Source organism: Odocoileus virginianus, chromosome 30 (assembly GCF_023699985.2).
Source record: "Odocoileus virginianus isolate 20LAN1187 ecotype Illinois chromosome 30, Ovbor_1.2, whole genome shotgun sequence".
NCBI lineage: Eukaryota > Metazoa > Chordata > Mammalia > Artiodactyla > Cervidae > Odocoileus > Odocoileus virginianus.
In genome coordinates, this window is record NC_069703.1 from 40,831,247 (window position 1) to 40,852,708 (window position 21,462).

Below are 21,462 nucleotides of genomic sequence, written 5' to 3' on the forward strand. Positions count from 1 at the left end.
CTGTCTGTGATGGGAGTTGGATGGACCTTTCTCTCCCTTCACTGCTGGAATTCTTCACGGGGAAGGGAGGGAAGGAAGGAAACATAACCACCAGCATCTCCAAGCTTGCATCACCCCCTCCGGAACTCCAGAGAGGAAGGAGCTTGTCTCTCTCAGGGGCCAGATATCAAATCGTGGCAAGGATTCTGATTGGCCTGATTTGGGTCACAGGCCCATGCTTCGGACAGTCACTGTTTCCAGAAGTTGGGATACTAGAATTGGTCTGGCTGGGCCATTAGCTATCTCTAAGGATAGGAGGTGAGGTGGGGGCTGTCATTAGTAATCCTGTCTGAATCTCACAGCCTAGGGAGTGCAGGAGGCTTAGTTTCCGAAAGAAAGGGGGACTACACACAGAAAGGGCAGACAATGACGAGGTGACAAAATGTCATGTCAGTTACAGTAGACATTATTAATCCCACTTTACAAAGAAGGAAACTCAGTCTTAAAGAATCTAAGTAATGCTAGTAGACTATTAGGTAGCAGAATAAAAACTCAAAAGGCTCTTCACTGCTAATCACTAAGCTAGGGCTTCCCATGGACCCCACTTCTGCCACACCTCCTCCTCCCCACACACCTGAGTTCCAAAAGGTTTAAACTGATAACTGCAGGCAGAGCAGGATGGTTCTCAAAGCTCGGGCACTCAGGAAGGCCCTGGAGCTTCAAATCTAATCTTCATCAAGTGTTTAACTTGAAGTTCCCTTTTCCCCTTCAACTGCGGTGCACAGGGCGCTCTGCCCTTGGCAATTTTTTTGTCAACTAAGCGGGGCTGAGACGGGGTGTGTCAAAGAGAATAGAGACCAGGTCAGCATTGCCAGGGGCGAGATTAGCAGGGAAATGCTGGGAGCATTAAGGCGGCTGAAGTGCGAGCTGTCTGGCATTCGAGCACATTCTCTAGTGGAGCGCACAGCTCACAGCACTCAGACACAGCCAGAGCCTCCCCAGTCCCTCCTTCCCATCCTAACCTGTCGGTTTCATTTGAGGGCTATTCCATAGCACGTCACAGTCGAACCCCAGTCCAAACCCTTTCTTTTTACGGATGAAAACACATAGCCCTGAAACACCCAGACACCCATTCAAGGTCAGAGAGCGAGTGAAGGGTGAAGTAAGAACTGCCCAGCAAGTGCCCACTGAACACCAGACACTGCGATGGGCACTTTGATGCTTGACTTAATCCAAGCCTCAATCGTGATGATTCCCTTTCATCCATGGGAGTGTCCAGAGGTTACCTGTCTTTCTCAGCGTCACACAGCTAGGAAGTGACAGAGCTACTTGTGAATGGATTTGCTCGATATACAAGTCAAGTCCTGAGCCACTGTGCTGTCATTTGTCCAGTCACCTCTTTGCTCTACCCTGAACGACCTCTATCTGTGTGACGCTGGATGCCTGCAAGTGGCGTCTCCAAGCTTCTTTGGAACACTGGTCCTAATGAGGGTCAGACAAAATGGGAAGTGCTGGGAGAAGCCTGGGAAGTCGGAGGTGAGAGACCCTGTTCATCTCTCCTTCTGTCATGTCGGTGGCCAGCAGCTCTTAGGGACTTCAGTGACTCCGGCAGCAATTGCAGTGGTCAAATCTCCACCAGGAGCAGCAGCAGGGGCAATTCTTCTCCTGGGGCTCCCCCAGCCCTGGGCGGCAGCCGATCCTAACTTCCTAGGCCCTGGTTTCCCTTCCCTTCTCTTTCTGTGCCTTCACCCTGTCAACGCTTCCATGGCAGAGAGGACCCTCCTCCCTGTGCAATTGCTCTTGGAGGTTCTGTTTTCCTAAATGAACCTCAGGTTTGCCTGAGATGAATGTCAATTGAAGGCAAGACTTGGGTAGACCAAGTGGCCACTGCACTTGACCGTAAGTGTTGATTTCAATGACAAGAGTATGGGGTGTGATGGCTACCTCCAACTGTTCTGGAAAGAAAATGACAAGCTCAGTACTTTAAATTCTCAGATCAAAGTATCCTCAGAGAGCCAGAGATTTAGGAAGGCCCTAAGGAAACATCCTACCTCTTATAATCACAGGCAAGACACAGCTGAAAATCAGGTCCCAAATTTCATCCAAAGCACATTGCAATCCAGTCCTGCTGATGAGAAACCACAATAGAAGTTGAACTTGACTCATAGCCTTGGCCAATCCCATGTGTGAAATCAATAAGGCATTGACTGAAAAAGAGAGGAATCCTGAGAATTGGAAGGAGAACTCAGATGAATCTGAGAACCTTGAACCACCAACTCTCCCCAAGCTTCCTTTGCCATCTATGGCAGATGCTGCTCTCATTTAGGAAAGGTAATCTCCCCTTTCTTGGAGACCCCATAATGCTAAAAGATATTGAATTGAGAACTCCTGTCCTGCTCTTTACATTTTCCGTTTGACTTGCCTGTGTGTCCTGTGCAGAAGGCATATAGATCTTGGAGAAGAGTTATGAACTATTATGAACTTACTCCAAATGCGCCTGCTATTCCAGATGTGGTATCTCTCCTAAAGGAGAAAATCACCTAGCTCCTGGCACCGTATATAGCTTGTGTTCTGGCCACTACCAGAAGGAGTTTGCTTTAATTCAGCAGGGACGGCAGGAGATTCTGTCTTGCCTCAGTGCTGTACCAGCTCTCCTGCTGGGATGGATCTAGACTAGAAGGATGGATCTAGACTAGACTCACTGACTCAGCCTGTCATGCAATATTGTGCTGACTTGCCTGACTGATGACATCATGCAGATCAAACCTGCTGGGCAGAAACTGGACAGCACCCTAGAAGCTTTGATAAGACGTACACATAGCAGATGGAGAAGGAAATGGCAACCCACTCCAGTATTCTTGCCTGGAGAATCCCAAGGACAGAGGAGCCTGGTGGGCTACAGTCCATGGGGTTGCAAAGAGTCAGACATAAGTGAGCGACTAACATACACACATAGCAGATGGTGGGACTTCACACCATCAAATTCAGAGGGCTGACCCCTACATGAAGTTCCTGGGGTCCAATACTGTGGAGCATGTTTGAATATTGCCTCTATAGAGACAGGCAACTTGATTCTCCTCATACTGTCTTTCACCAAGAAAGACACACATCTGGTAGAATTTTCTGGATTTTGGAAGCAACATCCCACACCTGTAGCATGTGCTGCTCCAAACATTTTTTACTGTCTTTGAGTAGGGTTCAAGGCAAAAAGGACCCTGTAGAAAGTCAAGACTGCTGTGTGACTAAGGCCTTGTGACCAAGCCTCTAATGATTCCCCAAAATGTCTGGGACAGATGGAGTAGCTACAGAGCCTGGCCCAGCAGCCCAGACCCTCAGGGTATTGGAGTAAATCTTCACACCCTTCCAAAGACAGCCTCCACAGAGCACCAGGTGACCATAAGATACTTGCATCCCGTCATGAGACAGGTGTTATCTGATCCGCTGAGCCATAAAGTTGGACATGCATGACAGTAAGTCATTACCAAACGGAAATGGTGTCAAATTCATACTCCAGCAGACCTGGAAAGCATAGATAGGTTGCCAGTACAAGTGGTTCATGCTCTCCCAGAACCTGCTTCTTCACTGCCCCCGTTCCCTTCACCCACGCTGATGACCCCAGATGAGGCTTCTGATGACCAGTCAAATGGCGGAGAGCAACTAAGTTCTGATTGTGAGATGGTTCTACCAGATATCCTGTACATTTGTGAAAGGGGACTTTGCCGCTTTTCAGGCCCACACAGGAATATCCCTGAAAAACAGCAAGGAAGGAAAATCTTCCCAGGGGTCAGAATGTGGAGCAGCCTGGGAAGACAGAGAGCCCAAGGTGAAGATTATAGGGGTCCACAGGTCATCTCTAGTAAGTTGGAGGGATAATTAGAATAATAGAAAGAGCAAGATTGGAGATTGGAGGAAGTAGAGATACTCTGAATATTCATTGGAAGTTGAAGCTGAAACTCCAATACTTGGGCCACCTGATGTGGAGAACTAACTCATTTGAAAAGACCCTGATGCTGAGAAAGATTGAAGGTGGCAGGAGAAGGGGATGACAGAGGATGAGATGGTTGGATGGCCTCACCAACTCAATGGACATGAGTTTGAGTAAACCCCAAGAGGTGGTGATGGACAAGGAGGCCTGGTGTGTTGCAGTCCACGGGGACACAAAGAGTCGGACATGACTGAGCAACTGAACTGAACGAACTGACAAGAGATACTCAAACACAGCTCTGTCCTTGCCCTGAGGGGGCCCCCAGGCTCAGTCGAGAACAGTGGGCATGTGATTTGGCCAGGCAATGCTCTAAGAGGGACAATGCACGAGTGAACACAGCCCCGCTCTCCAGGAGCTACACATGGCAAATGTCAAGAAGTAGCTTTACCTACTTTATGCATGTGATCTTATGTATATGATGATGCTACACTACAAAAGAGAAACTGAGGCCCGGGGGACTAAGTGGGTGGTCCCAGGAGCAGGTAGGACTTGCACTCATTTGCAGCTGAGTCCTGATCCCCTGTCCTTCGCTCCTGCAGCCTGTGTAGGCAGTGACATTTCCCCAGCGTGTGGGTATCACCTATACGTGAATGCCTGATGAACTTACCCTCTTGACCCTTCCACTACCTCTCAAGCCCTGTGCCATCTCTGCCTGCGGGAGCTGCCTGGGATCAGGGACCCCGTGCTGCACCCCCCGCTCACTCTCGTGACAGCTCTGCCAGGGGTGTATCATCTCCATTTTCAGCAGAAGAAACCTAGTCTCAGAGGATGCCCGAGAAGCCGAGGGTCAGAAACAGAGACACAGTTGTAGGGACTGGACTCTCCTCCAGGCCGGCCACCTCTAGACGAGGATGCCCCCCGAGTCCCTTACATTCCACGGGCCGGCACTAGACTCTCAGGTCCCTGGCACCGCCTACAAGCCCAGCAGTACTGGCTCCCGCCTGTCCCCATCTCCCCTGCCCACCTGTCCCAGTTGCTGGGCACTTGGCTCCTCCTCAGACACACCGCGGCCGTTCCTCACTCTCCCTGCAGCCTAGAGGGCCCCCGCCATGCCCCGGCGCCCCCACTGTCTCAGTTTCTCACCTGGTTCTGGTCTCAACTCCAATATGCCACTCCGGAGAGCCCACCCGGAACGCTGCCCCAAACTCGGCCCTCCCTGCAGTCCGCTCCCTGAGCCCTGGCCCTGCCGTTCTCCACAGCCTTTGTCATCACATGCTTATGTTCCTCGTCTGGGTTTCGCTGTCCTAGATTGGGTTCCCCAGAAGCAGCACTTGGGAGAAGGCAATGGCACCCCACTCCAGTATTCTTGCCTGGAAAATCCCATGGATGGAGGAGCCTGGTAGGCTGCAGTCCGTGGGGTCGTGAAGAATCAGACATGACCGAGTGACTTCACTTTCACTTTTCACTTTCACGAATTGGAGAAGGAAATGGCAACCCACTCCAGTGTTCTTGCCTGGAGAATCCCAAGGACGGCGGAGTCTGATGGGCTGCCATCTATAGGGTCGCACAGAGTCGGACACGACTGAAGCGACTTAGCAGCAGCAGAAGCAGCACTTGAGAGGCGGACATGGGGCAAGTATTTAAAGGGGAGGTGACGCAGCTCTGCTGGGGACACAAGGAAGTCAGACAGGGAGAGACAGGAGTTAAACCAGCTGTCATGGCAGGTTCCTGGTGTTTGTCCCCAGGGGGCCCCTGGCAGATGGTCAGGCACAGTTTAAGGACTATCCCACCTGAAGGGCGAGGGAGCTGAGGCATTTACACCCCAACCCTGGAGAGTTGCTGGGTGAGAGCTGCTGCCAGGGGCTGTCAGTTCCCTGGCACATCTGATCTGCCAGCCACTCAGGCCAAGTCCATTCTTTGAGCCTTCCTTCTCAGACTCCAGGACCTGGCTGTCCTGCACTAGCTTTTCCCAGGACTCTTGGGCACAATCAGGTATCAGCACAATGGGAGGAAGCCACGGGGATCACCTGGGAACGGGGTGGAGGTGCAGGGAGCCAAGGACTGAGAAAGGGAGATGCTGGCAGGAGCCAGACCGACACCCTCAGGCCATTCTAAGGGTCACAGCTCCTGCTCTCTCACGTGTCACCTGGAGGCTGCGTGACCGTGTGCAGAGCCCCCACTGGAAATCAGGGAAGCTTCAGTAGACGACCCCAAGACCTCCTCCCACAGCTCCTGGCCTCCGTCGTGGCTCTGGCATGTCTTGTCCAGGACCACCAGCTCCTCCAGCGCAGGCCTGAGTCTTGCTGCTTGTGTTTCTCTTCTGTCCAAACTTCACTGCAGCTTCAGCTGGACCCCACTTGGAGGGAGGTGAGGCTTTAAAAGGTCACAAGGAACTGTGGCCCTTTCAGAATCATGAAAGCAAAGCCCCCAGGACTGCAAGGTGTGTGTCTGTGTGTGTGTGTGACAGCAAGATGAATCGGAAAGTCACAGCCCCAGCATCCATCAGCTGATGGGAACCAAACGGTCATCATCCCCAAGCACTCAGAGGGACCAGATCCGCCAAATGAAAGGGCCAGTAGGGAGTCCAGGCCGCCAGCCCTGAGCCTCCAGGTTCTGAGCTCTGAAGTCTAAAGTGCACAAAGGTGGGGCGAGCACCCCAGGTCACCAGCCAGGCAGCACCAAGCCTTAGACCAGAACCTGGGCTCCAGACTCCTGTCCTGAGTGCTTCCACCAGGACCGTTGCCCCAGAGGCTGGCTCTCCAGCTGCTCCAGCCCGGCCCACTGCCCCTTGGTATCTTCTGCACCAAGTGGAGCCAAGTCTGCATCTGATTAAATAACCACCCAGGGGAAACTCCACGGTCCCCAAGGGGATGCTCCATTTGCATAAGATGAGTGACGTCCCCCACACTCCCTTCAGGGCTTAACAGGAGGGAAATTCAAGTTCACAGCAGTCTCTTTTTATGCTTCAAGAACATTGCCTACGAGAACCAACTGGAATTTTCTGTACTTAATGCATAATAACCGGTTGTATGAGTCTAAACTGTCCCTGTAAACCTGTATTAAATGCCCAGAGAGAAAGTGAAAGTGTTAGTCGCTCAGTCATGTCCAACTTTTTGCCACTCTATGGACTGTAGCCAGTCAGGCTCCTCTGTCCATGGAACTTGCCAGGTAAGAATACTAGAGTGGATAGCCGTTCCCTTCTCCAGGGGATCTTCCCAACCTAGGGATCAAACCCAGGTCTCGTGCATTGCAGGCAGATTCTTCAAAGTATTTAGGACATTTAAGTAATGAATTATTAACACAAAACCCCTGCTACTCTGTATACTTCATTTTCTCCCCTGCAGCCCACTCTCCTCTCCACCCCTCCCCACCACAATCCACCCTCCAGACAGCAGCCTCAGGATCTTTCTAAAATGCACACCCCACTAGATATCTCCAGGGCTTCCTGTCCCCCAGGACTCGCCCTGCACTCAGGGTCAAGGTCAAAGCCATTCACGTGTCTCCTGCGGTCCCTTGGGATCCAGTCTGCACTACCTCCCCCATCTTCTCAATCCTTGGTCACCCCCAAAACCATGATCTACCTGGGCCACAGGGACCCACTTGACAACGTGCTAACACATGTCTCTCACTTATCTCTCCCAGACCTTTGCACAAGCAGGTCCCTCTGCCCTGAGACACAGCCCCCCTTCACTGGCACTTCCCCCAGGGCCTCCAGATCTCTGCAGAGATGGCCCCTCCCAGGGAGACTTTCCCTGAGCTCCCCTAGCCCCACGTGCCTGTCTTCGTGCAACTGACCCCCAGAATGAAACAACCCAATTCTCCATCTTGGATGAGAGTTGGACCATAAAGAAGGCTAAGCATCGAAGAATTGATGCTTTTGAACTGTGGTGTTGGATAAGACTCTTGAGAGTCCCTTGGACTGCAAGGAGATCAAACCAGTCAGTTCTAAAGGAAATCAATCCTGAATATTCATTGGAGGGACTGATGCTGAAGCCCAAGCTCCAATATTTTGGCCACCTACTTCAAAGAGCCCGACTCACTGGAAAATATCCTGAACCTGGGGAAGATTGAAGGCAGGAGGAGAAGGGGGTGACAGAGGGTGAGATGGTTGGATGGCATCACCGACTCAATGGACATGAGTCTGAACAAGCTCCAGAAGATGGTAAAAGACAGGGAAGCCTGGCATGCTGCAGTCCGTGGGGTCACAAAAAGTCAGACATGTCTGAGCGACTGAACAACAACCCCCACAACTGACTGGGAGCAAACTAGGGCCGGGGCACATCTCACTCACCTCTGCAGCCCGAGCACCGGCTTTCAGCTTGACCCATTCGGGGCTTCAGTGACATTGACTGAGGGGCAAAAACATCAGGCTGGCAGACCACAGAGGTGCCATGTGTTCCAGTGGTTAGGCCCCATTCATCACTCACCAACACCCTCGTCTGTTCAGGCTATGGCCATCAGTGGTGGGGATCCCCTCTTACCAGAAAAGGCAATCCCAACTCACCTCTGGGGAGTGGTTTTTATTCGCCTAAACCAGGTGAGGTAATTTCATATCCTTGGCCAATGATTATTCTAGGCATTGCTATGTTCCACCCAATGAAATACAAGCAAATCCATCTTGCACGAGGCTTCTAGCAAAGATTTCCTTTTCTGAATAAAAGAGACAGACTCAGCTGATACAACTCTTCTGCTGTGCCCAAATTATTTCTGCTGCCTACTATTCCACACATGATGTCTGGCTGGAGCTGCAGCAGCCATTTCATGACCATGAGGCTACCAACTCAAGGACAAGAAGCCTCATATACTAAGGAAAGCCAAACAGAAAAAATCTGAGTCCTGCATGGCATCATGAACACCTGAACCAGGGCCAGTGGTCACCCACATCTAGACCTCTCTTCAGGTGAAAAAAACTGTTTTCCAAGCCACTATTAGACAAAGTTTCCATTACTTGAAGTCAAACACAATTGTAACTGATACAGACAGACTTGGACTCAAGTCCCTTCCCTGATACTGATGAGCTGTGACCCTAAGTAAGACAGTTAACCTATCCAACCTTTTCAAGTTTCTGAAAATGCAATTTATTCACCTGTTAGAATGGAGTTGATGGTTCCTACCTCACAGGTGTTCTCCATGAGGGAGAGGACTGATGCTACCTGGGTCAGTGCAGAGCCTGGTACAATAGGAAAAACTGCTAAATGTATCAAGAGCTCACCATGTGCGGACATGGATCTAAGCCGTTTGTATGAATCATCTCCCTCAATGCTTATCACATTCCTGTAAATAAGTGCTAATATTAACATCCCTTTTTTTGTTCACAAATGAGAAAAATGAGGCTCAGAAGGGCTGAGTCACCTGCTCTGGGACACACAGCAAGTGGCAGAGAGGAGATGTGAGCCCAGGCGGTCAGATCCCAGAGCTCACACTCCTAACCATCATGTTGTGCTGGCCTGGTGTGTAGTAGGTGCTCAATGAATGCCGGTTGACCAGATGAATGAACGCATTGAGACAAGTGCTGGTTTGGCACAAATCACTGCCTTGCTTTGTGAGGGGCTCCTATGGAGACCCTGAACCTGGAAGCCAGTGGGCAGACCCCCTGAGCCCACTCTCCAATCCCCTACACATACCCCCACACCTATCTCCACCCCAACCCTTAACCACGCACACCTCCACCCCCCACCCACACCCCTACACACTCCACCCCCTACACACACCCCTAAGGCTGTGTCTCCCTCAGGCTCACTGGCCCTTAAGTGTATCACTGGCCCATCTCAGTCCTCAGACACTTTCTCATTCCATCTGTGATTGAGACAGCACAGTGGTTCTCATATTAACTTTTATTGCTTATTGATTTTCTCTGCCCTATCTCAGCCATGTCCATTTTTATCTGCTTAAAGCAGTAGAAGTCGTTCAGTGGGAAAAGCGAGAGAGTGTACAAACAAGGACCTCTATTAATGGGGTCATCGTCCTTGATGGGGGAAGAAGAAGCCCACCCTTCACACCGGCTAAGAGAGCCTGAGGATGGGGCTGCCACCCTCTTCCCCCAGTGAAGTCCTAGGCCTGAGATGGGGGTGTCACCTGGGGTGACAGAGGAGGAGGCCCTGCAGGCGGCTGCAGGCGTGTGTCCGAGTGGAAGTCAGGGAAGGTTGGGGTGGGAGCCTCAGCAAGAGTCACACCTGGGTGGGGGGGTGGGGTCTGACAAGGAAGGAAGCAGGAGCTCAAGCCGGAAGCAGGAGCTCAAGCCGGGGCAGGGCCTGGTGGAGGCAGAGACTCTGAGCTGCTCTTAAAGAGCCCGGGGCCTGGTTCACCCTCCCTGCCCCACTGAAGAATGTGTTCTGGTCTGGGCCAGGCAGGGAGGACATGGCTGCCCACCCACCATCTGAGTCCCAGTCCCCAGCACTCCTCTTGAAGTCAGGCTTGTTGGGTGGTTGACCTCTGCATACCGCCAGAGGGAGGCTCTAGGAGAGAAGGCACGAAGCTGCAGTGTGGAGGCCTGGGCTCACCTCTGGGTCCCCCATCTCACCTCCTTGAACTGCATTTTCTCCTCTGTGAAGGCAAGAAAATACCCCTGCCTCCAGGGTTATTGGAGAGGGCAGGGCATGAGGTCTTAACAAGAAGCAGTTCACACAGGGGCTGATGCAGCTGGGACTCAATAAGGGCAGCTGTAACAATGATGGAGATGGTGATGGTGATGATGGTGGAGATGATAATAGTGGCGATGATGGCCATGATGGTCTTGATGGTTTTATTAAGTTAGGATTCTCCAGAGATGCAGAACCAATAAGGTGTGTGTGTGTGTGTGTGTGTGCGCGCGCGCATGCACGCGTGCGTGAGTGAGTGTAAAAAGAGAAAGCTTTTAAGGATTTGGCTCACACAGTTGTGGCGGACAGACTGGCAGACTGGAGACCTGGGGAAAAGCCTATGTCACCGCTCGAGTCTGAAGGCCCGTCTGCTGGCAGGATTCCTTCTTTTTTGCAGAAGCTCACTCTTGTTTCTCTTAAGACCTCCAACTAATTGGCTGAGACCCATCATGTTAGGGAGAGTGACCTGCTTTACTCAAAGTCTCCTGATTAAATGCAAATCTCATCTAAAATCTTCTAGACTAGCATCTAACCAAATATCTGGGCACTACGACCCAGCCAAGTTGACACATAAAATGAACTATTGCCATGGTGATGATGATGATGGCAGAGACAACAGTGCTGATGATGACAACCAATGACTTGAGAAGGCAGAGAAGCAGGAAACATCCCTAGAGGTCCTCATCCTTGTAGATCTTCAGACCTCTTTCCTCCCGCTGCTCCTCACTCAGCATTCCCATTTTGGGGTCTCAGAGGACACCAGGAGGGGCTTTCCAGGTGGTGCTAATGGTAAAGAACCCACCTGCCAACGTAGAAGACAAAAGAGTTGAGATGCAGGTTCAATTCCTGGGTCAGGAAAATCCCCTGGAGGAGGGCCCAGCAACCCACTCCAGTATTCTTGCCTGGAGAATCCCATGAACAGAGGAACCTGGCTGGCTATAGCCATGGGTTGCAAAGAGTCAGACATGACTGAAGGGACTAAGCGTGCACAGACACCAGGACATCTTGGAAACTCAGAAGTGAGGAGTCTCCTTCTCAGGATTTGGCCTCCCAGCCCCTCTGCTTGCCCTGCTTGGTAGCAGCTCATGCTCCTAAGCCATCAGTGGCCCCTTGCTTCGCAGAGCTTCATTGCCAGAGGGTGGCCACAGGGCGGCAGGGAGCCAGTTTCACTCTTTCTCTCTATTTATGGACGTAACTCATTTCCACCAGCAAAGTGGATGGGGCTGACAATCTATAGAGATACCACGACTGTCCCCACAACTTGTATTGCACTCCACATCACGTTCTATGTAGGAGAAGATGCAGGAAGCCTCTGGCTCCTCTGAATTCCCTAAAGAAGGACTTGGGGGCAAAATTAGCTACCTCTAGGTATCAGCTGCTGTTCTACTTTCCAGGGAATGTCTTAGAGTAGAGACTGGGGGGATGTGGGCAGAGTGCTTCAGGTGGAACCCAGCATGGCAATTAAGGCTCAGCATCCTTGGCTTGTAGTGAGAGACCACTGCAACTCTGCCCTGAGATCAGGTTTGGCTTCCCTGATCTAATTAGCACTGTGGATAATTAAACTCTACGCCCAAACACAGGCCTGCTCCACGGAGAGCGCTTCAGCTCTCCTATTGCTTAAATATGAGATGGTTCCTCTCCTCAAAGACCAGAACCAGGGATGCAAAAACCAGAGACAGAACTGTAATCACCAGTCTGATTACTCAGCATGAGTTAATAAAAATTAAATCAAAAACCAATCTCCCCACAAACAAAATAATTGAAAACACTCTGAGTCGTTTCTTTATTCCTGCTCTATTTAAAGGAACAAGGGCATTTTCATCCTTTACTCCTTTCGGGTTCTCACAGTTCCACTTATTTATTAAGGTCCCTGGCTGAGCACCTACTTGTAACAGGCACATGCTGGGTGCAGGAAGGAGAAATAAAGAAGTCAGACAAAGTGCCCACCCTCCTGGGGCTCACAGTTCTTGAAGGACAAGGCAACAGTCACACAGACAAGTGTATCTAGATGAAGCCAAGTATGCCGTATACAGGAGGCAACAGGGAGGATACTGAGGGGGACTAACTCAGGGGCGACATTTAAGTTGAGACCTGAAGGAGCTGATTACATGAAGGGCGGAGGGCAGAGTGATCGATGGAGCAGAACTGCATGTGCAAAGGCCCTGGGGTGGAGAAAAGGGTGTCAGAGGGACAAAGGAAGGGCCCTGGGGCAGTCCTTGAGCAAGAAGAGAACCTGAGGAGGGGGAGGAGGCAGCAGCTGGACCCCGCAGAACTCATGGCTTTGGTCAGCAGAACTGAGTTTATTTGAGTTTCTTCAGGTGATATTAAAGGGTTTTAAGCAAGGGTATGGCCTGATCAATTTGGGGCTACTGCTAACACTGACTGACATGATAGAGGGAGTCTGATTGTCTCCTCCCAACTCCATCCTCAGGAAGGTCTGCAGCCATTGCATGGAGCAGCCTGGCCCCATCTAGAAGAGGGATTGCAACCGAATGTGCGGAAGAGACAGAGATGGACCTACAGCTACGAAGGCCACTGGGGATCCTTGGAAATCGGGCAGAGATTTGGACTCCCCTGGGACTCAGCCCAAGAGTACTGAGGTCCTAAGGGCCTCCTAGATGTCTGGGACAAGACCCCCTCATTCTGCAGAGCCTTCCAGTGAAGATCAAGTGTGTGGACAGCCTGACCCTCTGTGTTTGACCTGAAGGATGCACCTTCTCCCCAAGCAAACCCATCTGTCCTGGGGAGCTATGGGAGGGCAAATTGCTCCCCCAGACTAACCTGGCATAGTGTGGACAGAACAGCAGGGAGAGAACAGCATCAGACAGACCTGGACAAGGCCCCACCATCAGTCTAGTTGTGCAGATGTGGACAAAGTCTCCCCTCCCTTGAGCCTCAGTTTCTGTATCTGTGAAATGGATACAATGTCTACTCGCCTCCTGGTTGCATTTTCCTATTCAAAGTGAGTGCACACAAACACACACACACACACATACACGCACACAATCATATAATAAAAAATGAAATAGAACCCAAGTTACCTTATGATCCTCTAGACTGTCTAGCCCTGCTCTCTGAGTGCCCAGAACCAGGGCTAGGGATAAAGGATGGACAGCAAAAAAGGTGGCAATTTTCAGCCTGGAGAAAAGTTTGTCCACAAAAGAAATTTTTCAGCCTTGAAAATATTTCAGTTGCATGTTGGATGTTGAATATTTTGATCTCATATCTGGAATTAAGACTTCATGGGGATGCCCCTCAGCTTTCTTCCCTAGATCCAGCCTGGAATTTAAAGGAAGCCTTGCACAAGACTTCCTGCTTCATCCTGCCCCCGCCTCACCCTGACTGGGTCTGCAGAGCTGACTGCCTCCTGGCTGCAGGCAGGGGGAGATGAGGGGTGGAAGGAGAGAGTTGGTCCAGCGTCATCATCTCCAGGCACTGAGCCCACCACTTGTGAGAGTGGCCCAATCAGTGTCCCACCTCTGACCAATCAGATCTATACATCCTCCTTCCTTGGGGAGTATGGAGGGGTCTCAGAAGGACCTTGGGGCCAAGGGCTGTTTCTGCCCAAGAATAATGAGTCAGACTGTGATAGTAGCTGTGAAAGTGAAAGTGAAGTCGCTCAGTCATGTCTGACTCTGCAACCCCATGGACTGTAGCCCACCAGGCTCCTCCATCCATGGGATTCTCCAGGCAAGAGTACAGGTGTGGGTTGCTATTTCCTTCTCCAGGGGATCTTCCTGATCTAGGGATTGAACCCAGATCTCCCTCATTGTAGGCAGATGCTTTACCATCTGAGCCTCCAGTGACAGTAGCTGTCGTGGTGACCTAAAATGCTCTGGAAACAGAGGTGAGGAATATTCATTTGGAAGTTGAGGGAAGTTACATAGAAGTTCTTCCTTTGACCTTGGCCTTAACCATGGGGTAGGGTTTCAATAGGCAAAGATGGGGTTCACTATGGAGGCATGAGGGGGGCAGTGCAGGGCACAGTTCAGGAATACTGAGGGTCTAATATGTCTGGGGGAAGGTATAGTAAGTCAGGCTAAATTTAGGAAAAGGGACCCCAGTGGAATAGCAAGAGCTGATGGGAGTAAAGACAGAAAACGTGAACAGGGGCGAGACAGAATCAAATGCTCCCAATTATCAGACAGCCCAGGACAAGCAGTGACATGGGGTCCGGGGGTCGGGGAGAAAGACTAGAGTGGCATTCAAAGTATACTATTTGGAGCAGCTGAAGATTACTATAAGCTTTAGACATGAAGTATAATTGATAGGATCAATTGTGCATATTTAAACTGCATGATTTGATAAATTTTTACATATATCTGCAACCTTGAAACTATCACCACAATTAAGATAATATCTATCACCTGCAAAGTTTCCTTGTACCTCTTCCTCCCATCCCCAAAACTCATTCTGTCCCTAGGCAATCACTGATCTACCTTCTGCAATTAGATAGGTAGATAGAGATAGATTAGCTTTTATTTTCTAGTATTTTATACAAATTACATGATACAGTATGTGCTCTTTTTTAACCTGGCCTTTTCATTCAACACAGGTATTTGAGATTCATCCATGTTGTTATATGGCATAGTTCATTTCTTTTTTATTGCTGAATGGTGTTCCATTGTATAGATTTGCTTATCCACCTACCTGTTGGATCTTTCGAGTGTCTTGTGTTGTTTGAGCTATTAAAAATAAAATTGTTATGACTATCTGTGTGCAGTATAGTCACAAAGAGTCAGACACAACTGAAGCAACTTAGCACGCATGCCCACAATGGCTAATGATATTGAACATCTTTCCATGTGCTTATTTGTCATCCGTATAAGTCTCATGTAGTGAATGTGCGCTGTGTGCTAAGTTGCTACATCTTGTTCGACTCTATGCAACCCTATGGACTGTATAGCCCACCAACTTCCTCTGTCCACGGAATTCTCCAGCCAAGAATACTGGAGTGGGTTGCCATGCTTATTCTAAATCTTTTGCATTTTCACATGAATTTTAGAATCAATTGATAATTTCTATTAAAAATCCTCCTGGTATTTTGGTTGAGATTGCATTAAATCTATAAATCAATTTGGGGAGAATTGACATCTTAACAATACTGAGTCTTCCAATTCATGATCACAGTTACTACTGAGGTCTTTAATTTCTCTCAGCAATGTATTTAGTTTTCAGGGTATAAGACTTGCACATGTTTCGTCAGATTTATCTCAAATAATTTTTAATTTCTGGTGCAATTGTAAATGGTATTTTAATCCAATTGTTCATTTTTAATGTATAGAAATAAAATTGATTTTCATATATTGATCTCATAATCTACATGATCTCATAAATCTGTAACCTTGCCAAACTCATGAATTTTAGAATGTAAATTCTATCAGATTCTCTACTTAACCATGTCATCTGAGGATAAAGAAAGCTTTACTTGTTTTTTCCAATCTGGATGTTCTCCAGTCTTTTATTAATTTTCCATGTCTTGTTGCACTGACTAGAAGCTCCAATGCAATGTTGAACAGAAGTGATATTACCTGACATCTTTTTCTTCCCCCTGATCTTAAACAGCAATGATTCAATTTTTTATCATTAAGTTCCATGCAAGATGTAGGTTTTTTTCATAGATGCCCTTTATTAGGATGAGAACATGTCCTTGTTTCATCTTTGGTAGAACTTTTAATCAGAGATGAATGCTGCATTTTATCAAGCTTTTCTGATTATATAATTTTTCCCTTTGATTTATTAATATGGTGAATTACATTCACTTTCAAATGTGAGAGCAACCTTGCATTCCTGGGATAAACCTCTGTTGGTCACAATACACTTTTTTTATATTGTTGAATTTGATTGTTAAAATTTTGTCCAGCATTTTTGTACCAGCGTTCATGAGGGATACTGACCTGTAGTTCTTTTGGTTTTATTTGATCTTGTAACATCTTGGTCTGATTTTTGTATTAGAGAAACGCTAATTTCATAGGATGAGTTGAAAACTATTTCCTCTTCTTCTATTCTCTGAGACATTTGCGTACTTGGTATTATTTCATTCCAAAATGCTATGAATAATTCTCCAATAAAGGCATTTGGATCTGGTGATATCTCTGTTGGAAGATATTTAACCACAAATTCAATTTCATTTATTGATAGAAGGCTATTAAGGTTATCTATTTATTATGAGTCCATTTGGTGTGTGTGTCTTTTAAGTGATTTGTCTATTTCATCTAAGGTGTTGAGTTTATTAACATGAAATTAGTCATGATATTAATTTCATATCATTTTACTGTAAAATCTGTAGTGATATTACCAGAAGTGAACTCCCGGTTTTGCTTCTTAGCTTTGTGATATTGGACATGTCACTCAACCTCTCCAGTACCCAATACTGGAAGTTTGTTTCTTCTTTCTTTTTCTCCTGGTGAGTTAGGCTAGATGTTTATCAATTTTACTGACTTTTAAAAATGAGTTTCTGGTTTTATTGAATTTATGCCTCTCTCTTTCATTTTTATTTTACTGATTTCCAACCTGATTTTAGTTTTTCTTTTCTTTTTCTTGCTTTAGGTTTAAGCTTTCTCCATTCTCTGGTTTTGCAGTGAAAGCTAAAGTCATTGAGTTGTGTCCTCTCTTGTTAAATTCCAATATAGATAGAATATGTACCATGTATGACTTGAATGCATTTAAAAATTCTATGGCCCAGAATAGGTCCTATCTTTATAAATGTTCCACATACACTTGAAAAGACTGTGTATTCCACTTATACTAGATGAATGGTTTTATAACTGTCATTTAGGTCAAGCTGGTTGATTGTGTTGTTCAAATCTTAGATATCCTGACTCTCGGTCTACCTGTTACACTAATTATTAAGAGAGAGTATTGAAATCTCTGACTACAGTTGTGGGTCTTTCTAGTTCAATTTAAAATTCCATCAGTTTTTGCTTCATGTATTTTTAACATTTTTTATCCGGTGCTTAAATACACGGGGTCCAGGAAGGGGCAGAGCAGGCCTCCCCCGACGGGACCTCCGCACAGAGAACAGAGTCACGTGACAGTCCCAGGGACAGTCACCAGCAGTGTTCCGGCCCCACTGTGAGCCCAGCTCTGGGCGAGAACTTTGGCCTCACTGACCCAACACATCCTCACACAGCCTGTGTGCAGGTCCTGGGACCATCCTCATCCCACAGAAGGGGCTCAGAGAGGTGCAAGCCTTCACCCAAAGTCATGTCCTCTGGAAGAGCTTACCCCTTTTTCATTATGAAATGCCTGTCTTTGCTCAGAAATTTACATTGTCTAATATTAATATAACTAATTTAACTTCCTTTTAATTAATATTTGCATGAGGTATCTTCCATCTTTTTTGTTTAACCTATTTATGTATTTGTGTTAGTCTCACAGTCGTGTCTGACTCTCTGCAACCATATGTACTATCGCCTGCCAGGCTCCTCTGTCCATGGACTTCTCCAGGCAAGAATACTGGAGTGGGTAGCCATTTCCTTCTCCAGAGCATCTTCCCAACTCAGGGACTGAACCTGTGTCTCCTGCATTACATGCAGATTTTTTTACCATCTGAGCTACCAGGACATTTAAAGTATGTTTCTTGTAGGCAGTATGTGATTCTTTTGAAATTTTTTTAAAATTCAATTTGACAATCTCTGCTCCTTTTCTGGTAGAGTTCAAACCACTCTACCAAGTAATCACATGTTTAATGTGACTATTGATAGGTTAAACCTCCAATACTTTGGCCACCTAATGTGAAGAACTGACTCATTTGAAAAGACCTTGATGCTGGGAAAGGCTGAAGGTGGGAGGAGAAGGGGATGACACAGGATGAGATGGTTGGATGGTGTCACCGACTCAATGGACACGAGTCTGAGTAAACTCCAGGAGTTGGTGATGGACAGGGAGGCCCGACATGCTGCAGCCCAGGTGGTGGCAAAGAGTCGGACATGACTGAGTGACTGAACTGAACTAAGCCTATCAGTTTTTTATTCATTATCTATTTGTTTCATCTTTGTTCTCTGTTTCTCTTTTCTGCCTTCCTTTCAATAATTTTTATTATTATTACATTTTATCTCCTCTGTTGGCTTATTTTCTATAACGTCCATTTTGCTAATTTTTGGTTGCCTTAAGGGTCTGTATGATATATCTTTAACGTGTAACAGTCTAATATCAAGTAAAATTATACCATTTCACATATAAGAACTTTACAAGAGTATACTTCCATTTCTACCAGTATTAATCCAATTGTCATATATTTTACCTATACAGATGTTATAAACCTATGTGCACTGGAACAATATAAATATGTTGTTACAATTATTTAACAGTCAATTATCTCTTTAAAAGATTTAAATAATAAGAAATACATATTTGCCAATGTAGCTATCATTTTTGCTCTTTCTTCCTTTTTTAATCATTTTTGGTTTGTGATGTGATTAATTCTTTCAGCTTTTGTATACATGAAAAGTATTTTGCCTTCACTTTTTTTGGAAGGTATTTTTGAAGGGTAAAGAAATCTAGATTGACAATTTTTTCTTTCAATACATTAAGGTACATAACTCTGCATCTTCACATTTGCATAGTTTATGAGAAGAAATTGGCTGTTATCATAATCGGCATTCCTCTATATCTTACAGCTTTATTGTCTGGCTGCTTTTATGATAATTCTCATTATCACTGGATTTGAGTAGTTGGATTATGCTGTGTCTTGATGTAGTGTCCTTCATATTCCTTACACCTGGATCTGTCAGATTGTGGCTTTCATCAAATATGGAAAAGTGTTTAGCTATTAGTTCAAATAAATTTTTTATCCCTCCCTCTCCTTTGGGAATTTCAGTTGTATGTATATTAGGTTTCTTGAAGTTGCCCTAAATCATTAATAATCTTCATTTTTTTTCATCCATTTTTTCTCCATGTATTTCCTTTTGGAGAGCTTTTAATCCTATGTCTTCACATTCTAACTTTTTCCATCTGTAATGTCTAGACTAATTTAATCTTATCTAGTGGATTTTACATTTCAAACATTGTAGTTTTCATCTCTAGAATTCAATTTGGGGTTTTTATTATGCATTCTGTATCTTTACTTTCTAAACATGTGAAATACTTCTTATGATTATTTTAACATTTTGTCTTCAACTTCTAATATGATGTCAGTTCTGGATTGGTTTCAATTAATTGATTATTCTCATCATTACAGGTTTTGTCTTCTCGCCTCATTTTATGCTTGATAATCTTTATTTGGGTTCCAGACATTATGACTTATACCCAGTGTATATTGCGTATTTTTGTATTCCTATAGCACTCTTAGACCTTTGTTTGGGTACATAGTTAAATTACTTGGAAACAGGTTGGTCCTTCTGAGTCTTGTTTTTAACTTATTGTAATGGGTTGAATAGTGCCCCACCCCCAAAAACTCATGTCTACTTGAAAGCTCAGAATGTGACTTTATTTGAAAATACAGTGTTTGCAGATATAATTAGTTAACATGAAGTCATATTGGATAAGGGTGGCCCCTAAATCCTATGACTGGTGTCTTTATAGGGCTCTGGAAATGCATAGAGAAGCATGTCATGTGACAATGGAGGTAGAGATTGGAGTAATGCATCTATAAATGAAGGAACCAGGAATGGTCAGCAATCACCAGAAGCCAGGAGATAAACATGGGATAGATTCTCCCTCATAGCTGCCACAGAAAGCTAACCCTGGCAACAATTTGATTTCAACTTTTTAGCCTCCTGAATTCCAAGGGAACAAATTGTTGTTTCAAGTCACCTAGTTTGTGGTTATTTGTTATGCTAGCTCCAATGTGTTAGGCAGATCCAATGTGCCATCTAATCTAGGTATAATTCTTCCCACTGAAGCAAGACCCTTTCGAGTATTCTACCTGGTGCCCCACGAATTCTGAAGCTTTTCAGTCCAGCTGGTGAGCACAGGCATTATTCCTAGTCATGTTCACCCTAATCCTCTCAAATGGCTCTTTTCCTGGCACTTTTCTCACGCACAGACTCTGAACAGCCCTCATCAAATACTTGAAGGCAACCCTCTGCACAGCTCTGGAGTTCTATCCATTTGGGCAGCTCCTTCCTTTTCAATACTTTGGCCACCTGATGTGAACAGCCAATTCATTGGAAAAGACCCTAATGATGGGAAAGATTGAAGGCAAAAGGAGAAGAGGGTGACAGAGGATGAGATGGTTGGATTGCATCATTGATTCAATGAACATGAACTTGGGCAAACTCCAGGAGACGGTGAGGGACAGGGAGGCCTGGTGTGCTAAAGTCCACAGGGTCACAAAGAGTCAGACACAACTTAGCAACTGAACAATTCCTCTCTAGTATTGTTTACGTCCAGCTGTCTTGCCTCCCTTAACTCGTCCCTCTCCTCAATTCAGACTCAGTTAGGCTCCACCTGGGGTCCTCCTCCCAGGACTGACAGCGACTGCTGCTTACTCAGTCTTGTCTGACTCCTTGTGACCCCACAGACTGTAGCCCACCAGCTTCCCCTGTCCATGGGATTCTTAAGATAAGAATACTGGAGTGGATTGCCATTTCCTTCCCCAGGGGAATCTTCCCAACCCAGGGATCAAATCTGCACTTCCTGCTTGGCAGGTGAATTATTAACCACTGAGCCCCCTGGGAAGCCCTGTCCTGGCTGAGAACTCTCCCAAGTCAGTTGGGGCACTCACAGGTCTCACCTTGTCAGTTTCCCTTCTTCTCAGGAACCTCTATCCTTCACTGCCTGATGTCCAGTGTCCCAGTGCTCCATAGTTTCTTTTTTCAGTTGTTCAGATGGGATAATAAATTTATTCCCTGTGTATCCATCTTGGATATAAGCACAAATTCCAAAACCATAAGATCTCGAAGTCCTAAAATCTAAAAGTCTTGTAGGGATTATTGAACCACAATCTCAGAGTGCTAGACTTTTAAAACATGGCAAGTTGGAGTCTTCACTCGCTCAAAGGACTGGATACTTTCTGATAATGATCACTGACAAGAG